The 19,663-nt window shown below is 37.5% G+C and overlaps 1 protein-coding gene and 1 long non-coding RNA gene across 9 annotated transcripts in view; one reads left to right on the top strand and one right to left on the bottom strand.

The window, feature by feature from the left end:
- LOC123826825 overlaps positions 1 to 12,522 on the bottom strand; it is a 28,051-nt gene extending 15,529 nt beyond the window's left edge. Inside the window, exons 1-3 of the long non-coding RNA XR_006787136.1 lie at positions 12,452 to 12,522; positions 6,571 to 6,646; positions 4,358 to 4,537 (exon numbers count right to left, since the gene is read on the bottom strand). This is a non-coding gene — a long non-coding RNA (uncharacterized LOC123826825). The remainder of the gene's footprint in view (positions 1 to 4,357; positions 4,538 to 6,570; positions 6,647 to 12,451) is intronic.
- Positions 1 to 19,663, top strand: part of MECOM (MDS1 and EVI1 complex locus) — a 550,693-nt gene that overhangs the window by 294,207 nt on the left and 236,823 nt on the right. The gene's annotated exons all lie outside the window — the stretch shown is intronic.

Below are 19,663 nucleotides of genomic sequence, written 5' to 3'. Positions count from 1 at the left end.
TCAGTTGAGCAATAGAATAAAATTATTGGATTGATTTCTTTTTCTACCATTGACTTTTAAGGTCATAGAATGCCTCGGGGAGGATATTTTTATGTATGTGTTTTGAGTTGTTAAGTAGGAAACTCAACTGCTAAATGTTAAAGTCAAAGAGGTAATTTCTAGGAACGTTAGGTATTGCCCAGTTGCTCACTTTAATATGTGACTCCTACCTGGTTGTAGATATCCAGCCCATATGTGTCATTGCTGGTGTAACACATTCTTTGTTTAATTTTGCCAACAATGACCAGCTTCAAGGAATTATTAACCTAACCCCCTGAGATATCACTTTAAATGCAGTCCAGTGATCTTCTAGTAGAACTCAGTTATTTGACACCTTACAGGAAAATCTACTTGTTGTAAATATAAGTAACTATGACTGTGTAAAATGAAATATCAATTAAATGTAAAATTTATTAGATTTAAATGATTCTCCTTTTCCCATTGTAGTTACAAATCCAAAAACAACACTTACATTTGCTTAGTTCTGTGGTTGGAAAAAGATACTTTTTGGAGAAGCTTGGCTTCCACCCAACAGTTTCTAGAATAAAATAAACGCTTAACATTCCTAAATAAGAAGTCATCAATGCAATTTTCCGTGATTCAGAGATGAATGGGATCTGTCCACTATCAATTCTTCAATCAGGGAAAAAAGGAAATTAAGTTCCTAATTAGGTGAATTTGGACTAAAAGGTGGGGCACTGAAGAGATGAAGAAAATTGAGAGGCGGCTGATGCCATTTCAGACTAATGATAGGAGAGGAAATGAAGAAGGGGGTGAGCTGTGGTTGAGCCTGAAAGGTCAGCGACCTTATTAGGACAAGAGTAGTAGTAGATCTTCAAAAGCTTTTACCTGCAATAGGTTAACTAGGTGTCAGGTTCTGGGGATGGACAAAGATGCAAATACTTGAGAAAGGATGATAAAAATCAGATTGCCTATTTTTACCAGAGAAACATTTGACTATCAGAGAAAATGACAGTAATCAGCTTTGTAATTATTTATTTCGTGCCTGTTTTTCTGTGAATTGTAAAATGTTCCTTTCACTTCAGATAATAACTGGATATACTTTAGTGTGGGACAGATAATGCTTCTTTTAAGGGTTAGGTTTCACTGTACTATAGTGAACATTTGTTTTGTATCTGTACCTCCTAGAGAGATACATGATTTTATAAATACACTGAGGCCTAACTCTGTCATTTCAAACACAAAATAATAGCTATTGACTGAAATAGCTATCATGCAAATGTGTACACATTTTTGTGTAGATGAAACTGTTTTTTTTCTTTCCTTAATAATCTAGATTATCTAGGCATTCCTGTTGGCAAAAATATGTAAAAATTTGCTCTTTCTTCTCAGTTCTTCAGAAATTCCCTAGCAAAGGAATTCACAAGATAAAGTGGATGCATCTATCTAAAGAAACAAAAAATGATTTATAATTCCAAAAAATCATTTCACTAATATTTTTATAATTTTTTACTAATGGGCAAATAATTCAGGTGTTTGACAATATAAACCAGATTAGATAAGAAAATTAAGCTATGGGTTTGGAGGCATTTTTAAACTATTAGGTTTTATGTTGATTACTAGTACTGCATTATTACCAAACCTACTTTATAACAACATTTCATGCTCTTTTTTTCAGTAGTGTGGCTGCTTCAGGTATGGCTTTGACCTGTGTATTTTTATCCAGAGGACAACTGGTTGCTCTTTTATCATTACAGGCCCTCTGTGAATTAAGTATTTCAGATTCTTTCCATTTTAACCCTGGCTCTGCAGTAAAGACATAGTCATGGACCCCTTATTTCATTACTGTCTAATGGGAATATAACATGAGCCTCATATATAATTTAACATTTTTTAGTAGTTGCAATTATAAAAAGAAAAAGAGAAACTGGGGTAATTAATTTTTAATAATATAGTTTACTTAACCAATACATCCACAGTATTGTCATTCCCAAATGGGAGCCAATGTAAAAATTATTACTGAAATATTTAGTCTTTTTGGGGCACTAAAGTCTTTGGAATCTGGTGTGTATATTTATAACACATCTTAATTCCAACTAGCTGCACTTCAAGTGCTTGGTAGCCACATGTGGCTAGCAGCTACTGTATTTGACATCTTAGAAAATCCTGAGGACTCAATCTATCACACTGTGATTCAGGTCAATGTTAGTTATCACAGAGTGTGAGCCCTGAAAGCCACCGTGAAGGCCATATGGCCCGGCCTCCTCATCTTATAAATGAGGACACTAAGGGTCAGGGAAGGTCAGCTACTTGCCCAAGGTCACCTAACTACTTTAGGGGGTGGAGTTCGGGCCAGATTCCAAGTTTCCTCCTGAATCTTGGCTTATTTTGAATTGTATTAAAATATGCTGCTTTTGCTGACTGTTTTGCAAGCGCTAGAATATGGTGACATGTAAGAACAATTGAGCCCTAAACCAACCAACCAACCAGACAAACTGGCATTATTAAGAAGATCATTTTAAAAGTTGAAAAAAAAAAAGACAATTTTAAAACTTGAAATATTGAAGGAGTACCATTTAGGTAAAGGATTATTTGTTAAGGTTTCTTTCATGAACTTTATATCACTTTATTAGAATCTCTCATATTTTTATAAATATTATCCTAAAAAGGGAAAAGAAAGGCAGGGCTTCAACTTCATTTTACACTGAGTTACCAGAATTCTTGCTTTGTCGTGGTTGAAGCCACGACAGGAGAGTGGCTGAACCCTGGCCTCCTGTTCATGGGCCCACAGACACCAAAGAGTAAACTTGATTGTTCGGATTTCTGCATTTTTCTTTCCTTAGACAATATCTGAAATTAAGCCCCACCTGACAGGGTCAATAAAATGCTACTGATTACAATTTATCTGGAAAGCATAAACGGGAAAGATACAGGTCTTCTTTTTCAGAATTGGCAGCTGACACTTATTGAACCTGAGCTAACATTCCCAAGTGAAATGAGGTGGGGCCGTTTGAGTCATATGATAACAATGTTGTCATCCCGGGGAACAGTCTCGGTATGAATCAGCACAGTGTGAACATTAAACATGTGAACACCAAGCGGATGTCACGGAGCCTCCCTCAGTTACAAGCCAGCATACCTGTATCCATAGGAGGGCTCCCCACTAAAGCGTGAAGTGGCCAGAAGTTCCCAAAGAGAAGGGCTGCTGTCACCGAGTAGATGGGGTTTGTAATAGTATCGTCCTGTTTTCACTCTCCACAGTAGAAAATTTCTACTGGGCTAACAAGGCAGAGGGTAATGAGAAACATGCCAAGTTTAAAAAAAAAAAAAAAAAGAGCAAGAGTGAGGAGTCTAACCTACGAACAGGAAACAAATGTGATCAATTACTCCAAGTGTGGAGCTCACAGATACCTTATCTTAGGGCTCCTTAAAATAAAAGCCTGATTGTTACCAAATGCGTCTAAGAAGTGAGGGAGAAAAACACATTCATGGGGGAGCGCAAGGAGGGGGTGAGAAGGAAGGGGAGTGGGGGTGAACATGACTTTATATTGATGTAAAAAAAAAAGTGCAATTCTACTGTTTCGCAGTCTCCTGAAGTATTTAGAGAAGTGGTTAACAACCAATCATAGCTTTAACCGTGCAGGCAGTTAAATGGTTCAAAGTTTGAAAAATAAAAATACTCTGGATATGACATGAAGGGGAGGGAAGGTAGGCCTGAACAGTAATGTCGACACAGTGTTCCCAATAGCTCAGCCAGGGTAAAAAGTTTCTTCTGGTCTAGGGAATTATTTGACTAAAGTATTTTAAAGAAGAAATACTATTTTTTGAAATGATTGAGAAGAAAATGTCTTAGGCATCAATATGTAAATGGTATGAATCCTTGACTCAGACTTTAAATACTCATTTTTTCCTTTTGGATTTCTGCAAGGGAGCCTACATAATAAAATGTTTACTTATGCAATGAAATAAATAATGATAGTCATTACAGAGTTCATAACATTCATCTGAAAAGAACTGCTTTGTTGTATTAGTGCCCAAAGAAGAACAAGGCAGAATCTAATGAAAAGGTGTGAGTGTATTCTACTCATTATCAAATAAGGAAGGAAATACCATGGTCAAGGCTGTGAGTAAGAACCTCAGGGCTGGGGGGATCTTGCCTACGTATTTCCCAAATTTCCCATAAGTGCAATAGAATTAACACTATCCCTTTCTTGGAGATCCTGGGTCAGTAGGTGTTACAGGATTATGTTATGAGGTGTGACTATAAAGTAGTGAGACTGTTTTTCACACTGCACACCCAGAAACAGCCTCTTTTTTACTTTAGTGGATAAAATATAATTTTTCTGAGAGCACTCACCTCATCTGGTCCTTCTGCACGTGTGCGCACAGACAGGACCTGCAGTATCCCCCTCTTTCGTAGCCCACAGCAGCTACCGCTGCCTTCTCGGGCAACTTTGGCAAAGCATATGGAATAGAATTTTTTTTCTGTTGGTAGAATGATTTTTTTTAAAGTTCAATGTCTTGTGGGGAAGATGCCCTGTAGAAAAGCAGAGAGAAATAACCGTCCATGTTTTGAGGACTTTGTTAGAATGGTCTTGCCATCCTGTCCTTCCCATATTTTTCCAATTAAGTTCTGGCCTGTTGGAATCAAATGTCTTCATGGGATGGCAGACTGCTTGAGCAGGCTATTTTGCACATATTCTGTAGCATGCTTAGCAATTGGGCCTGTCAGTCAGTCAACACGTATTTATTGGGCGTTTATGTGGCGAACCAGACAAATCCATTCCCTGAGCTCTTGCTCTTAGGTTTTCAGGGGCCGTCATCCACACAGAATTTCTAATTGGAATTTTCTTTTTCAAAGTAGCCTCATCTATATTGGAATTATGAGAAGGAAGGTGGGACTGGAGGAGTAATAGGATCCTTTTATTATAGGTCACTTTAACCCATTTTAGGGTAGATAACTTCTTTATGGATTTCTTTTGGTCAATTCTACTCCTGCCCTGTTTCTGTCTTTTACATGTGGTTGATATGATTATGAAAGGAAAGCATGCACATGGTGAAATTCAAGCAGTGCCCAAGTATGTCTTCTCTCTCAGGGAGACAATTTTCTCCTTAATTTCAACAATTTCCTGCGTATTGTTCCAAAAAGTTTACATGAAAATGTGTGTGTACACCACATACACACACATGTTGTATGTACGTGGAAAGAAATCTTTTTTGTGCAAAGTGTACCTATATGTTCACTTATTTGCTTTATTTTTACATTACTAATTTAGAGGCCTTTTTACATAGATCTATGTTTCTGTGTTTCTGTCTCTGTATATCTACCTAATTCTTTTACAAATTTAATGAACTATGCACACCTCTCTCCCATCACCTCACCTCCCTCCCAGAGGCACAACCAATGTTATACTTGTGTATATTTCTAGCTGTATGATGTGCACTTACAAACAGATGCATATATTTTGCTTTCCTCTTTTACACATGTGTTATACACTGAACATGCCATTCTGCAGTTTGCTAGTTTCACACAACTATTTTTCTGGCAGATTATTAGTATTTAAAGAACTTCCTCATTTTTACTTGCTGTATAGTATTCCTTCGAAGGTATGCGCCAAAATTTACTGTTCTTGTTATTAGCTATTTCAAACAATGTTAAATGTATGACTTTTTACATGGTACATTTTGGAGCTGTGTGAGAAACATCTACAGGATAAACCCTGGACAGGAACTGAGGAGTCAGAGGGTATGTGCATTTACAATTGTTTCAAAGGGTATGTTTCCCATACAGTTGAACCGGTGAGTCAGGGCACGCATGCACCATTTTGCATGGTTGTGCTAACCAACCCTCCCATCAGCAGTGTATGAAAGGACCTTGTTGCCTACTCTTACACACCAGCATGGTATATTGCTAAATTATTTGACTTCTGCCAAGGACAGGTTTAAAAAGTGATGTTTCAGTGTATTGTTAATTCACAGTTCTCTTATTCTGAGAATGAGGTGAAGAATTTTTTTTCATGTAATTAAGAGTGATTTGCATTTTTTCATTCTTCGAACTGTCATTTAAGTGAGTGTTTTCTTTTCTGTGCTTGTTGAGGTAAAATGGCATCAATTTGTCACCTGGTTAGTAACCGTGGTAGGATTAAGATTCAGATTCTCTGGTTGTTAATTTCATAACTTAAATAATTTAATATATTTCTTGCTAGTACCCAGGGTAATATTTCCTATCATTTGAATCCTACCAGCTGGGGTTATGGGGAGGATCAAATGGAATAACTTAGAATATGACAGCATTTTCAACCAACCCAACAAAGAGCTCCTTAAAAATGCAAGACAATGGTTCATTTAATTTTACAAAGAAATTACAGCATTTATCACTCCTGAAAATATGCAGTTCATAATGAACATAGAATAGCAGTGGTTTGACCCGGCTGCAGTCGGAGAGAGGTAAGGCAATTAGGTCGTTACTAGGCCTCCTGGACAAGCAGAGTCCTGATTTTACTAGCCTTGTGCTGACATGCACGCCTGGGGTTTTTTTCCCCCTCCCCTAAAGAATGAAAAACATCATACCTTCACAGAGTGATGGCAGTCTTGCTTTGCTTAAACCTTCATCCTCCTCCACATGAGCGTTTTGTCTTGTCTTGCTCTTTAAAAGGATGGGTGGAGGCAGATCATATTTAAAGATGCATGGATATTTAGGTGAACTAACATTTCTTTATCAGTGTTATTATTTACTGGGGAAGAATTTAGAACTTGGAGTAATTGGTTTTCATTGTTTTCACCCATGTTGGTTCTAGATGGCACGGGGCAGCACGTGTGTGTAAGTTTCCTTAGTTACTGTTATGGACAGTGTCATTATGTAAAATCACTTCAAGGCACTTACTTGTATTTATATTTCCTATTGGCTGGGCGCACTGTTTATTAATTTTGCATGCATGTAGCTTAAAGACATTAGCCAATACACAGTAATGGCTGGCCTAATATCCATGAGCAAAAGTGGAATTCAGGAGATTAACTTGTGTTTGACCTACTTCAGCTCTCCTGGTAATGAGGGGTGCAGGGGCACAGAATTAATCTCTCTCAATTTGTGGCTCTCAGGGGTGCAGCTAAGTTTAGAGTGCTTGCATTTTAAAAGTCCCCAGTTGTGCCGGGGAGTTTTTGTTACTCAGTAGAACTCTGTTCACTGTTGTGATTGAAGTGCTGGTTTTATTTACTGCAGTGATATTAGAGACAAATATTAGGAAGGTATGTAAAGTTAAGTTAATGGTATGGTTTAGCTCAGAAAGTTAAATGAGGAAAACTTTGGTGAAACCTATCGAGCCAGGATGCTTTTTTTGGTCCTATCCCTTAAACTCCTGGTGTAGCCAAACATGCAAAAGGCTTCCAAACTGCTTTACAAATACATAGGAAGCTGTCTTTTATTGCATATTTCCTATTGGATACTAAAGTACTGCTGCTGGGAAGGTATGCGTCAAGTTAATATAATTTGGATTGATTTGCTTTTAAAAGCTTTGAAATGACAGTGCAATTATTGCTATGATGCCGGTCCTTTACAACTGGATTAATGCATTTAATGAACAATTTGACCACGTAATTTATTTCTGTGGAGTTAACACGAACTGTTCAATGCACTTGTTCCCTAGCAGCCATATTAATACCATGATAATGTGCAGCAGTAGGAACAGGGGAAATTCTAGAAGAACCTCTCGGTCCGATTTCCGTTCCCAGTTCTCACTTCATTCTCCCCAAGTTTTTTCGAGTAGTTGATCAGCAGTGAAGTCTGTGACATGAGTTTTACTTCTCTGGCTCTTCTGCCATCCACCTGAATCAAAGAAGTTGGGTGCCCCCAGATCTGCATAATCAGTCACTCCTCAAATTTTAGACAGTGGCATTGGCCATTCTTGTATGCAGCGGTTTTTGTTTTAGAGACCTTACTCTGGCTAAATTTGTTCATTATGTTCGTTAGCTTCAAATGAGAATGATCATAACATTAGGTCTCTTGAAAGGGTCCTTTGAGAGATCATCCTGATTAACCCTTCATTTTACTGATGAGGAAAGTGGGGCCCAGAAAGGCTCAAGGTCATTTACTAATTGATGGCCAAACAAAATGTAGCATTCAGGCTTCTTAACTCTCAGGCTTTCCTGGAAGTCTTCACTGTAGAGTGTTTAAGATTGCCCCATTTCCACCTCCCATCATCTGTCTATCCCGAGCGCTTCATATTCTTTTTTCAGAAATAGAAGACTCAGGGGTTGATGTAGCTTCCTTCAAAATATAGAGAAGGCTCACATTTAGTTCTATATGGGAAACATTCTGAAAGAAAAAATGCCTGGAAAGAATCTTTGCTGTATTACACTTCCAGGATACCAAGTCTAAAGGGATAAATTTACATGAAAACACATACATGTAATTAACATGCTATAGACATATGTGCACACACACAGTACAGTATTCCAAATTATGCACCTTTTAGAAGTAATTAGTTACAAAGCTACGAAAACATAGAATACTGCTTTTGTGCTATACAAAGATCTATCCTCTGATTTTTTTTCATGGTGGGGGGAAACACTAGTATTTATAACATTTACCAAAATGCAATGAGATTTTTTTTATTAGTTTCAAAGCTTTCAAGAAATTGCCAATTTTATGTCTTCATGTTTGAAAAGTTAAGTTACTTTACATTAGAAAAGCAACACTTTGAGCCTCTCATTTGGTAATCTTAAAGCAAAGGTTTTAGGCAATAAATTTTAATGTTAAATAATTTCAAGGATGGTACTGCAAAGTGCTTGATGAATTTTAGTATGTTCAGACCATGAGTATTTTATCTCTTTAACATACATCAAGGTGGTCTTACAAAGATTTATTAAAATTAGTATGTTCTATAGAGTGAAGTGCCAAGCAGCATATCTTTTTACGTATAGAAAAGTAAATGTGACACTGTGCAGTACATGAAAGGTTTTAAAAATGGTTCTAGAGATTTATTTAGGCACTGATTTAAATCTGAAGTAACAGCAACACTAAGATTTTTCTATTTATTTAACTATTAAAAATATATTTAGCAAAATGTTTGGTAGCATTCAGCTCTAGGGCTTTTTAAAACTTCCCCCCTCCACATAATTCTGGTGAGGCAGGAGGAATTCGCAGCTCTGAGGGCAGAGCCAGATGCGGGGCCTTCCTCCTTGGATCCGCGATGCCGGGCTGCGCGCGGCACTTTTCAAGCAGCTGCCAACATTGTCAGCCCTGATCTGTCAGTAAGGATTTCTCCTGGCAAAACTCTGAAGCTACTTTCTGACATCTTCAGCAAACTAATTGTTGTCTCCTGCCTCTGCGAGCCCTCTGAAGTCCCAACGAGTTAGTGTCTTCTCGAGAGATGAGAAAAAGGACTCATAAAATCAATTTATCAGGCTATTACGCATTGTCATCAGGCAAAACAAAACCCCGCTACAGACAGGAGAAAAAGTAGAAGAAATGGGTCTCTGAGAAAAGGTTACAGAACATCCATCTTCTCTCCTCTTCTGATTGTTTCCTTTCTTTGCCCATTTTCATACCCGTTTCCCTCTGCTAAAAGACATTTTATGACAAGCATTGTAATTTCTTTAGAACGAAGGGGAACCTCTTCTTTAGGACACAATCTTTGCAAGTTGTGAGTGACAGTGGGAAAGGGTCCAATTGCCACTGAGGACACCAGGCAATAAATCATCCTCCCCTGGCATCAGCTGGCTGGATGAATCCCCACTTCCTGAGTGAGTACCAGGGCCTAGACGTGACAAAACAGCTATTGTCAGCTCCTAGCAGCCACATTCCCGCTTTCTCACTGCTGATTTTCGGTTTACTTAAGACTTTTAGCAGTGCAAAGCATATTGGGTAGAAACGTTAAATAGTAACCATTAGAAAGCAAAACAGGCTAGTGTTAAATAATTACCACACTATTCATATGAGGGCAATGGTAACTGGGGGAACCCTCTGTTTTCATTTTATGTGTCATGAAGCAGTTGCTTTATCACCACTAAGTATGCATGTCTTTCCATTAAAAAATATTCAAAGATGTACAGTGTTCCTCAAAATGACTGTATTCAAGGCATGTATAGCTGATCAGGTTATAATGATATGAAAAGAGAGCTCACTACAGTAATAATTTCAAAATTTGGTAGAGTTAGTCATTTTCAAGTAAGTTTTTACTTTGTAATGTTTTAGTTTAGACATGTTCTAACTATATATATGTTTATGAAATGTGAGGGGCAAACTGTTTTCCAGTTATTTTTATAGAGATCAAAAACCATTTTAAAATGCCAAATATAGCAGTTATTTTAAGTCTAATTAAAAATCATGCAAAATAATCCAAAATTAAATAGAACATATAATTTTGTTGTAACAGATGTTTAAATATTATGCGTATTTCATTAGAAGTTTGGTTAACTGATAAATCATAAGATATGACAGAATAAATATTGAAACCTAAGATTTTTAAGTAGACTCATAACTATAGAATTTCTTTTTTTAAAATTAGGTTAAAAATATATATAAAATATAGCTATAGGATAGTAAAGTAACCACACCCTATTTTGCATGGTAAAAACTTTCCCTTGTTTTTTGAGAATTTACATTTTTAGCACAGTTATCTCAGTGAGAAAGAATGACTTAAAGCAAAATGAATTTGAATAATGAATTGGTATAATCCCAATAAAGTTGGGAATTCAGAAGAAAAATGCTTTATTTATACAATGCTTACAAAAAGTCTGAAAAAGTGAAAAATTAAGTTTATGATTCTGACCAAGTTCATAAACTTTATTTATTTATTTATTTTTAGAGAGGGAAGGGAGGGAGAAAGAGAGAGAGAGAAACATCAATGTGCGGTTGCTGGGGGCTGTGGCCTTCAACCCAGGCATGTGCCCTGCCTGGGAATCGAACCTGTGATGCTTTGGTTTGCAGCCCGCGCTCAATCCACTGAGCTACATCAGCCAGGACACATTTTTAATAACTTACCATGTCTATCTAATGTTCAAAATAATTCAGGTATTTGTTATTATATTGACAAAATATCGGGATAGTTGACAAATTCTTAAAGTTCACCTGTCTGGTTCACACAGTTCATATCTATTCCTCTGTGCAAAAATGTATTCTTGACCAGGTTACCTGTCATTCTCTTTTATGATTATAAAGAATACCTTGCACAAGAGGTGATGAATTTCCTTTTACCTCCTAAATCATCTCTAGCTTTCACATTCAAGTTGAAACACTTCCATTATCATAAAATACATGCCATACAGATGATAGGCCCTTTCACTATTTAGTCACAAAAGGCTAACTGAAATGTTAAAACATTTTAATTGTATAGAAAGCTATATAGGGTACTATTTTTTTTTCTTTTCATGCTGTAACAACCAGTGACTAACTGCTATCTTTTAAATTTTGTGGTTGACAATGATAATACAGAATGCATTCTGGCACTGTAAATTCATACTCAAACGGTGACACCCACCAGACGAGATGATGGCGTGCCTGGCTCGATGACAGTTCTATCTCAGTTCATCATCTTAACTAAAAAATAATCCTATCTAACTTGAAATCCACAGCAGCTATAAGTAGAAAATAAATCCAAACCACAGCTCAGACTTGTAACCTAACAGCTATCATAAATAATCAGAACCTATTTGACGGTAGAAGATGGGACATTAGAAGCTATTTACACTTCTGGAGTGATGCCATCGATCAGTAGTGGCAACCCGTAGATAAGGCCGCTGTGATGTCATGGTTGTTTATGATGGGCGTTGACAGTAACGCTACTATGGAATTTTCTCCTCAGACAGCTTCATTCATTTTTGTTTGTGATGCATCTTTGTTGTTAAAGAAGCAGTCGATAGTGAAATTGTGGTAATAAAAGTATTACTTGTTAAATATGTGAAAAATGTGCACGTATGGACGCGAATGTGGGACAAAGGCTGAAGAATTTAAAAATTGCCTCGTGGTGTTTATGTGCACCAGCTACAAACACACAAGTCTGTTCTACCTGCCTTGAGCTTTAAAATGTAGCCTGCTTGCTCTTAGGTAAAATGCTGTGGGGTTCCCCCACCCACACATCAAATATCTGACATACAACAGACAATTAGAGAAATTGTATGTGATAGAACACCAGTTACTTCCTGCAAAACCCTTCCATATGAGAGAGATTGGAGATTTTAGTTTTTTTGTGTATAATTTTTACTTGTTTTGTGTTTCTTTTCCTTCCCACAGTCCACCTTCTGCAACTCAAAATACTCACTAGATCAGTGCTTCTCATACTTAATGTGCATATAGATCACCTGAGGATCTTGTTAAAAGGCAGTTTCTGACTCAGTAGGTCCGGGCCAGGGCCTGAAACCCAGCATTTCTACTAAGCTCCCAGGCAGTATGATGATGCTGGCCCAGGGTTCACACTTCTAATAGCAAGAAATGGGTGAGGTAGTTATTCCCTACCTTGCAGGCTCCCTCCAGATTATTTTCCTCCTCTAAGTGGATGTCTCCTCCACCAGTGTGGAGCAGGGCTGTTCAAACTTATACTGTGGAGTCTCATGGAAAACTTGTTTAAACACAGATGGCTGGGCCCCACCCAGAAAGTTTCTGATTCAGTAGGTCTGGGGTGGGCCCAAGAATTTGCATGGCTAAAAGTTCCTGGATTACCACATTTTGAAAACTCTTGGTGTGGAATCCTAGTTTGGCATTGAATTTACATGACTTGGAGCCCACAGTAATGCTGCCGAGGTGGTAAGCTACATGACAAGTAAATAAGCAGGCGGGAGGACTGAACTTTTGCTGAGTGCCAACTATGTTTTAGACATTATGTAAAGCTCACGACCTACGTTATCTCATTTATCTCATCTAATTGCCCTAACTTACCCAATATTATCATGAAGCTGCTGTATACGTTATTTTCAAGAAATCATGCCAAGTAAATGGCCTAAATTTTTGTAATTGCCCTAAAAACAGAGCTCTCATCCTGATTTCTTCCTACATAATTCCAAACTTCTACTCTTGAGGATGTGAAAATATACAGCTTTTTGTGGTACATTTTGTTGTTAAAGTAGCAATCAAATAGTGAAATTGGGGTGATAAAAGTATCACTTGTTAAATCTCCCTTTTCCAATTGCCCTCAGCCTAATCTGCTAAGGCACTACAGACAATGGTGGAAAAAAACATAATCCCTACCTTATGTGTCTACACTCTAGTGAGGAAGGCAGGAATTCTACAAAGATAGTTGATGGTGTAACCGCAGAATGAAATGCTACGTCAGGGAGTGTCACTGCTCCAAAGTCTGTGTGCCTTATACTTAGAAAGGCCAAAACTCAAAACATCCGAGTTCAGGGTAGGGAAAGGTTTATCGACCGAGTAATGCCAATGGAGAAGATGTGAGTCCTAGAGGTTCCTCATATCCATCCTAAGAAAATGCAGAGTTGAGGCTTCTTTTTTTTGTTGTTAAGAAATGAGGAAATGGGAGGGGCAAAATGTGCCAGCAATGAGCTGAGGAAGACTGTGCTAGTTGATGTGAGTTTTGTCACAAGGTACCTGCAAATCTTTGATAAACAACACAGACTTCCCTTATCTCCTCAAGCGGCAAGCAGAATTTGGCTAATGATTAGCATGTCTATATGCAAGACTAAGCAGAAGCTATTAGCCTGAAGGCCATGGGAACAAAGCAGGCTTGAACAACATGGAGTCAGAGAGACTGGGCATTTCACTCTGTCACAGGAACACAGCCCTGAACAGAAGACTGTAGGGGCACAAAAAATACTTTTCCTCCCACCTTTCTAAGTTCTTCTGGCTGGACTAATAATCAAATTAACAGACAGGTAAACAGGAAAAAATGTCCAAAATTTATTATGGGTGTACATGTGGGGTGTCATAAGAATACAAGACCCAGAGCTGCGTGGGGCATTCAAGGTTTATATGACATTTTAGACAAAGGAGAAGGGGGTGGGGATCCGGGATTTCAAAGGGGAAGCAGGTAATTTACAGATAGATGAGAAAGAGCAAACATGTAGTCAACAGATTCTCGCTGGGCCACCCAGAAACAATGGGGCACAGAGAGAGGAAAGTTCAATAAGCAGGCTTGGCTAGATTTCTCCTTGTTTGCCCCGTGTAGTTTACCTTAGGATGCTAAGGTGATGCTCCCCTCTGCTAAGCAGGTTTTTCTGTCTGAATTCCTTTAGGCATTTAAGGGGGAGGGGGTCCAAGATTCTGTCTGAGTCTTGCTACTTCCTAACCAGCTTTAAAATCAATATCCCAAAAGGCATGTTTTGGGGTGGCAAAGTTTTGGTTCCCCTCAGGACTGAGATTCATTTCAAACACTCCCTTTCCTCTCCTTTTCTTGCAGCTTTTATGCTTCCCAACACACGTGGGCACACACACACGCCCCTAAATATAGATGCATTTCCAAAATACCCTTATTTCTGAAAAAATGTGTTATCTTTAAAAAGATTCCTTTGGCACAAACTGCTTCCCTTGTCTCATAACCCCAATTTACATTGCAATTCAGCAGTAGTTACCTATGAGTTGCCTACCTACCGTCCCAGGCACTTGGGCACAGTGGGGACCAAGACACAGCCCAGCAATCCAGAGCTGACAGTTTACGGCTGGAGACCTGCAAGCAAATGGGCAGTTAAGACACAGGGCGATAATTATTACACTGTGTGAGGAGGAGGTGCTAGGAGACCTAGCTTCATTTACTAGGCATCCGGGGAAACTTCTTGGAGGAAATGAAATTTCAGCTGGTGCTGAAGAATGTGTAGAAGTTGAAGGGAGGGGTGGTAGGAAATGGGAAAGGCCAGGTTCCTGGCAGTCGGAACAGCTGGGTTAAGGGTCCTGGATTCTGGAGAGAACATGAGGCACATTGTAGATGTTCAGGTTGTTCAGTGTGGCTGAGCACAAACACCCTCTAATGTCACTGCCAAATATACCGTGTATTCGAAACCTGCACAGTTTGTGATTATACAGGATCTGTAAATTCTCTTGCATTCTTAACAAAGGGAATGGCTTTTTGAAAACCTGTTTTCCTTTGGTAAATAGTATTGAAAATAGTCATAAAGGACAGATAGGCTGTCATGCAGGGTTGGTTGCTGATATCATCTTTACTTTCCTGTAGTTTGGCTGAGTATAGATTATATTAAGCATTAGTCACCATGTGAAAAATACACTTGCACACAGAGCTACATCTTTTCGCATCTATTCATGTAGAAAGCTGGAGGTCAAGCAGAGGACACTGTCCTGTTTTAACAGCACTGTCTTACGAGGACTCAGCTCCAGGAGCACGTCTCGGGCACCTTCTGAGTACGTAGCGTTTAATTAGGGCTCCAGAGTATGGAGGGTGTGTAGTGGACAGGGACTTTGCCCATGAGGAGTGTACATGTCTAGTTACAGGATGAAGCAAACACAGATACAGCAGCAGGAAATCATTCCATGTAAAAATACCCCCCCAGGGGGATTTGTATCAGAGCCATCATTTTTTTTCTTATGATAATAACATTTTGAGCTAAAACGATGGAGGTTAATATTAATACCAGAAAAGGTGTTCTTGAAACTAGCAAAAAGATGTGTGTGGAATCAGTAAATAAATTGAAATCTCCTTTAAGCTTATGGTTTTGAACCATAGGTCTGAAAGGCCTCATTCTCCTGTGAACCAGTCATTAGAAGCACTAGTGGAAAAATATCCTACAACAGAAAGGAAGTCAAAGTTATCTTACTGAATTTCCTTCTTGCTTAAAAAAATTATATATTGTGGTACTGAGATTAAACGTTAGCTGCGATGTTATTCACGATCTCCCTCTATGCTACTCTTAAGCTTATAATTTAATTTGTAGGCTGAACCAAATAATTTCCAAACTAAACAATGATTGTAAACAGGTAGTATTTGTTTGTTTTTTCCCCATAGGTGATAAATCTTGTCCATGGAAGAAGTCATATATGAAGACAGAATTACTTCCTATTTTACAAAATTTACAAATAAGACTCAACTACTTTGTTCTCTTTGGGGTAGTCATTCTAGTCATTTTCAGGGTATGTCACATTGAATTTCTCTCAGTAAAATTATCTAAAGGACTGAGATTGTTTTTTTTTTTAATCAAATTTTACTCTGGTACTGCATGTTGAACCTTTTATGGACTTCTGATTTTAAAATAATGGTGGACTCAAATAGAATGCTGTGTTACTTTTTAGTCCTTTTTATTAAATTCATTTATTCTAGAGGTCATGCTTAATCATTTCCAAGAGCATTGTCAAGCTTGTAACAATAAATATTGAAGTTAATTTAAATGAGTCAAAGTTCATTCTCATTTAGCAGCCATTTATTTAAGTAAATCACCTGTCCAGACATTCTCTTCTGTGTAGCAATAAACAGAAATGGCTAGAAACCTATCACGAAACTTTTAAGGAAGAAATACAGTGTTTTAATGGAGAATTTCTTTAAAGCATAAGATAAATGGTCAGCAACTGATGTGTACTAAACATGAGTTTTATTTTAAACACTGATAAGTGACTTATGTTGAGTTTCTTCAGACCTAACCTTACCCTTATTATAAAAATAGTGTAACTTTTAATGTTTTCCTTGAATTGCTTTAAGCTATTAAACATTTTCTCTGTAGGTTGTGAGGTACTTCTTTGTGGTGAGCTTTTATTTGATGAGAGAGAAATATTGTATTTATTAATATTTTCACTTTTTATAGGAGGCTCTGCTTCTATGACTTCATGTGGTCCCACTGAAAGCTCCCTAGATTGTACTCAGGAAATGTTATTACAAGACTTTCTGTCATATTTTTTGAAAAGATGGCTTCCTGTGAGTCACTTCGAACAGTATGTGATTTCACTGGAATTTAACATCTCTGTGAAATGAAAAGGGTAAAAAGGTCAGGCGGGTTACAATTCCTATTTTATATAAAATGGTCATTAAAAACAGTAACACCAAAGATGAATTCAGGGAAGGCATTTTGAAATCTAACAGAATCAAATACTAAAAAATAGTAAATTCTCTAAAAGTTATTTTGCATAAATTCTGCCAGTACCTATTTCTCTAAGCTTTATTAAATAAGAAGTATTATATAAGGATACCAGAATTAAAGTTTTCTTGTTATAAATGGATTGAAGTCATATAAAGTCATAGTTTAATAAAAATGGACTTATTTAAAAATAAATTTATGGTACATATATATAGTATTTTAATAATGGTTCAAATATTTGTTGAATTATCAATAAAACTGACTATTAAGCTCCTCTTTTCAAATCTTTTCCTATTAGTTTGGATTAAAGCAAATGAAAGAAGCATAAATAATGAAAATCTATGTTGATACATCATAACAAAAAGAAAGGTGCTTCAAAACCACCAGTTTTATAACTGTGGAATTTTGAAGTCACCTTCTTTTACTGCATGAATCCCAATTATACATTTAAGTACTTATATTAAAGATTAGATTTATATAATATTCAAATGTCTTCTCTGCTTTCACTAGAACAATCTTTTTCCATTTTATAAACTTTGTTCTCCAAACTTTAAGGCCATGAACTCACCTCAGTTTTTGGTATGTTCCTTGGGGCTGTGAGGGCCAAACAAGAGGGGACAACATTGTATTCTGTTTCAGAAAAAAGGACTGAGGAAGAACATCGTGTGGAAAATGAGCACAGGGAATGCAGCAAATGCCGTTTATCCTAACTCAAAGTAAAGTTAGTCTATATTGTCTCCGATGCTGAGCTCTTAGCAAACCGTTCTGAGCTTCTTCTCGGTACAGTTTCTCTGGTGCCTGTTTTCTCTCTTTTTTCTCCTATGATTTTGTCTCATATGTATGAGTAATTCTGTCTCGTGGCCAGTTGTGGCCTCCTTGTTCAATCCGGCAGTAGGCAGAATGCAGTGGCATGGGGAAATACGGACCTCCGAGAAAAATGACTGTGTTTTGTGTAAACTAGTGGGGCCATTCCTTTCTTACTTATCACAGGCTAACAGAACAGGAGCCCTCTTAGAACTGTCGTACTGTTTCCCCCTTTCGGAACTCTCTGTCTGTTACCTCTATTGGGAGAGTACCGACTGGGGAAGGGAAATCTAAATAGATTTGGTTAGTTATGTAATTTGATTCCCAAGTTAGACCCTGATGATGGCATTGCCTGCCTTAGCTGCACAGTCTTCATTAGGTGGTTCAATCTGTCCCTACAGTCCACCTTCCGAGGATCATTGGCTCCAAGGGGATACTTGCAATTACTAATTTTCCTGCCACTTCCTTCCATTTCTCCCTGTTTAATCCAACAAACAGTTTTTGAAAATCATAGGTGAGTTGGAAGTGTTTAATGGTCTTCCCAGGGTGCTTGCATAAGAGCAGCATCCTCCTAGCCTCAACCCTTTCTTTATTGCAACAAATGACTTCCTCTCTCTCATCAACCAGAGTTCTTCATCTCTGGTTCCTGGCTGCACATTGGAACCACTGTGGGAGTTCAAAGAACTGATCCCCAAGGCCCATCCTCATCAATCAATTTGAATCTTTGGGTGCTAGGGTCCACGCATCAGTCCTTTCTCAAACTTCTCAGGTGATTTCAGGTTTGAGAACCAGTTGTTTGGATGAAATGACCTAATAGTGTCCATTGTTTTACCTTACTTTTCAATCTGTAATTTTAACCCAATTAGTTCATTCACAAAGATAGAATTCTTAATTGTATTGGCTCTTCATATATAAATTTCATTTGAGCGGCAGAATTATTTAAGAATAATGATATTGATGTTGTAAAGAGTAAACTCTAAATGAGTAACTAAAAATCATCATGCAAATTGATGGGATAAGGATTAAATAAAACCAAATACTAATTTTTAATAGATTTAATCATAAGAGAAAGCAGAAAAGAGCAAGCAAAAATAGGCACATTCCTTGCTAGAAAATTTTCTTTCTTTCTTTCCTTTTTTTTAAAGAAAGTGTTATTAAAAAAGAGAATTATTCAGCCCTGGCTGGTGTGGCTCAGTGGATTGAGTGCCAGCCTGCAAACCAGGGGGTCACTGGTTCAATTCCCAATCAGGGCACATGCCTGGGTTTTGGGCCAATCCCCAGTAGGGGGCTTATGAGAGGCAACCACACACTCTATTTCTTTCTCCCTTCATCTCTCTAAAAATAAATAAATAAAATCTTTAAAAAATAAAAAATAAAATTAAAAAAAGAATCATTCAGATATGAGGTTCCAGAGAGATGCCTGAAAAAGTGAATAAATTTGCTACTGACAGGACTTCCTTTTAGGGTTTAAAATTTAAAAAAAAAATGAAGGAAGGAAGGAAAGAGGGAAGGAATGAAGGGAAGAAGGGAAAGAAGAAGTGAGAAAAGTAGTGACAAGAAAAGAAGTAGAAAACCGTAACTGTTATATAGAACTTCCTTTCCTCAAATATTACAAGTAAAATTTGTTTGCTTATTTTTTCTTCTACTTTGACTTTGGTTTTCCTTTACCTGCAACAATTATTTTTGAAACATTGTATTATTATAGTATCAAGTAAAATGAAATACTAAAATTTTATTTCTATCTGTAGTATGGGAAAATAACATTCCTTAAACTTTTATTCAATGAGTGAACTACTTTTCGTTGCTTAGGACAGTGAGGGGTGGTACTGTGTCTGTTTATTTGGGGGATCCAGCCTGTAAAATAAGAAGAGGTCAAGTTGGGGTTACAGCCAAGCAACTG

This window comes from Phyllostomus hastatus, unplaced genomic scaffold (genome assembly GCF_019186645.2).
Source record: "Phyllostomus hastatus isolate PE091 unplaced genomic scaffold, TTU_PhHast_1.1 phas_contig_86, whole genome shotgun sequence".
NCBI lineage: Eukaryota > Metazoa > Chordata > Mammalia > Chiroptera > Phyllostomidae > Phyllostomus > Phyllostomus hastatus.
Note: the sequence above shows the minus strand (reverse complement) of the source record. Positions and strands in the feature narration are given on the sequence as shown.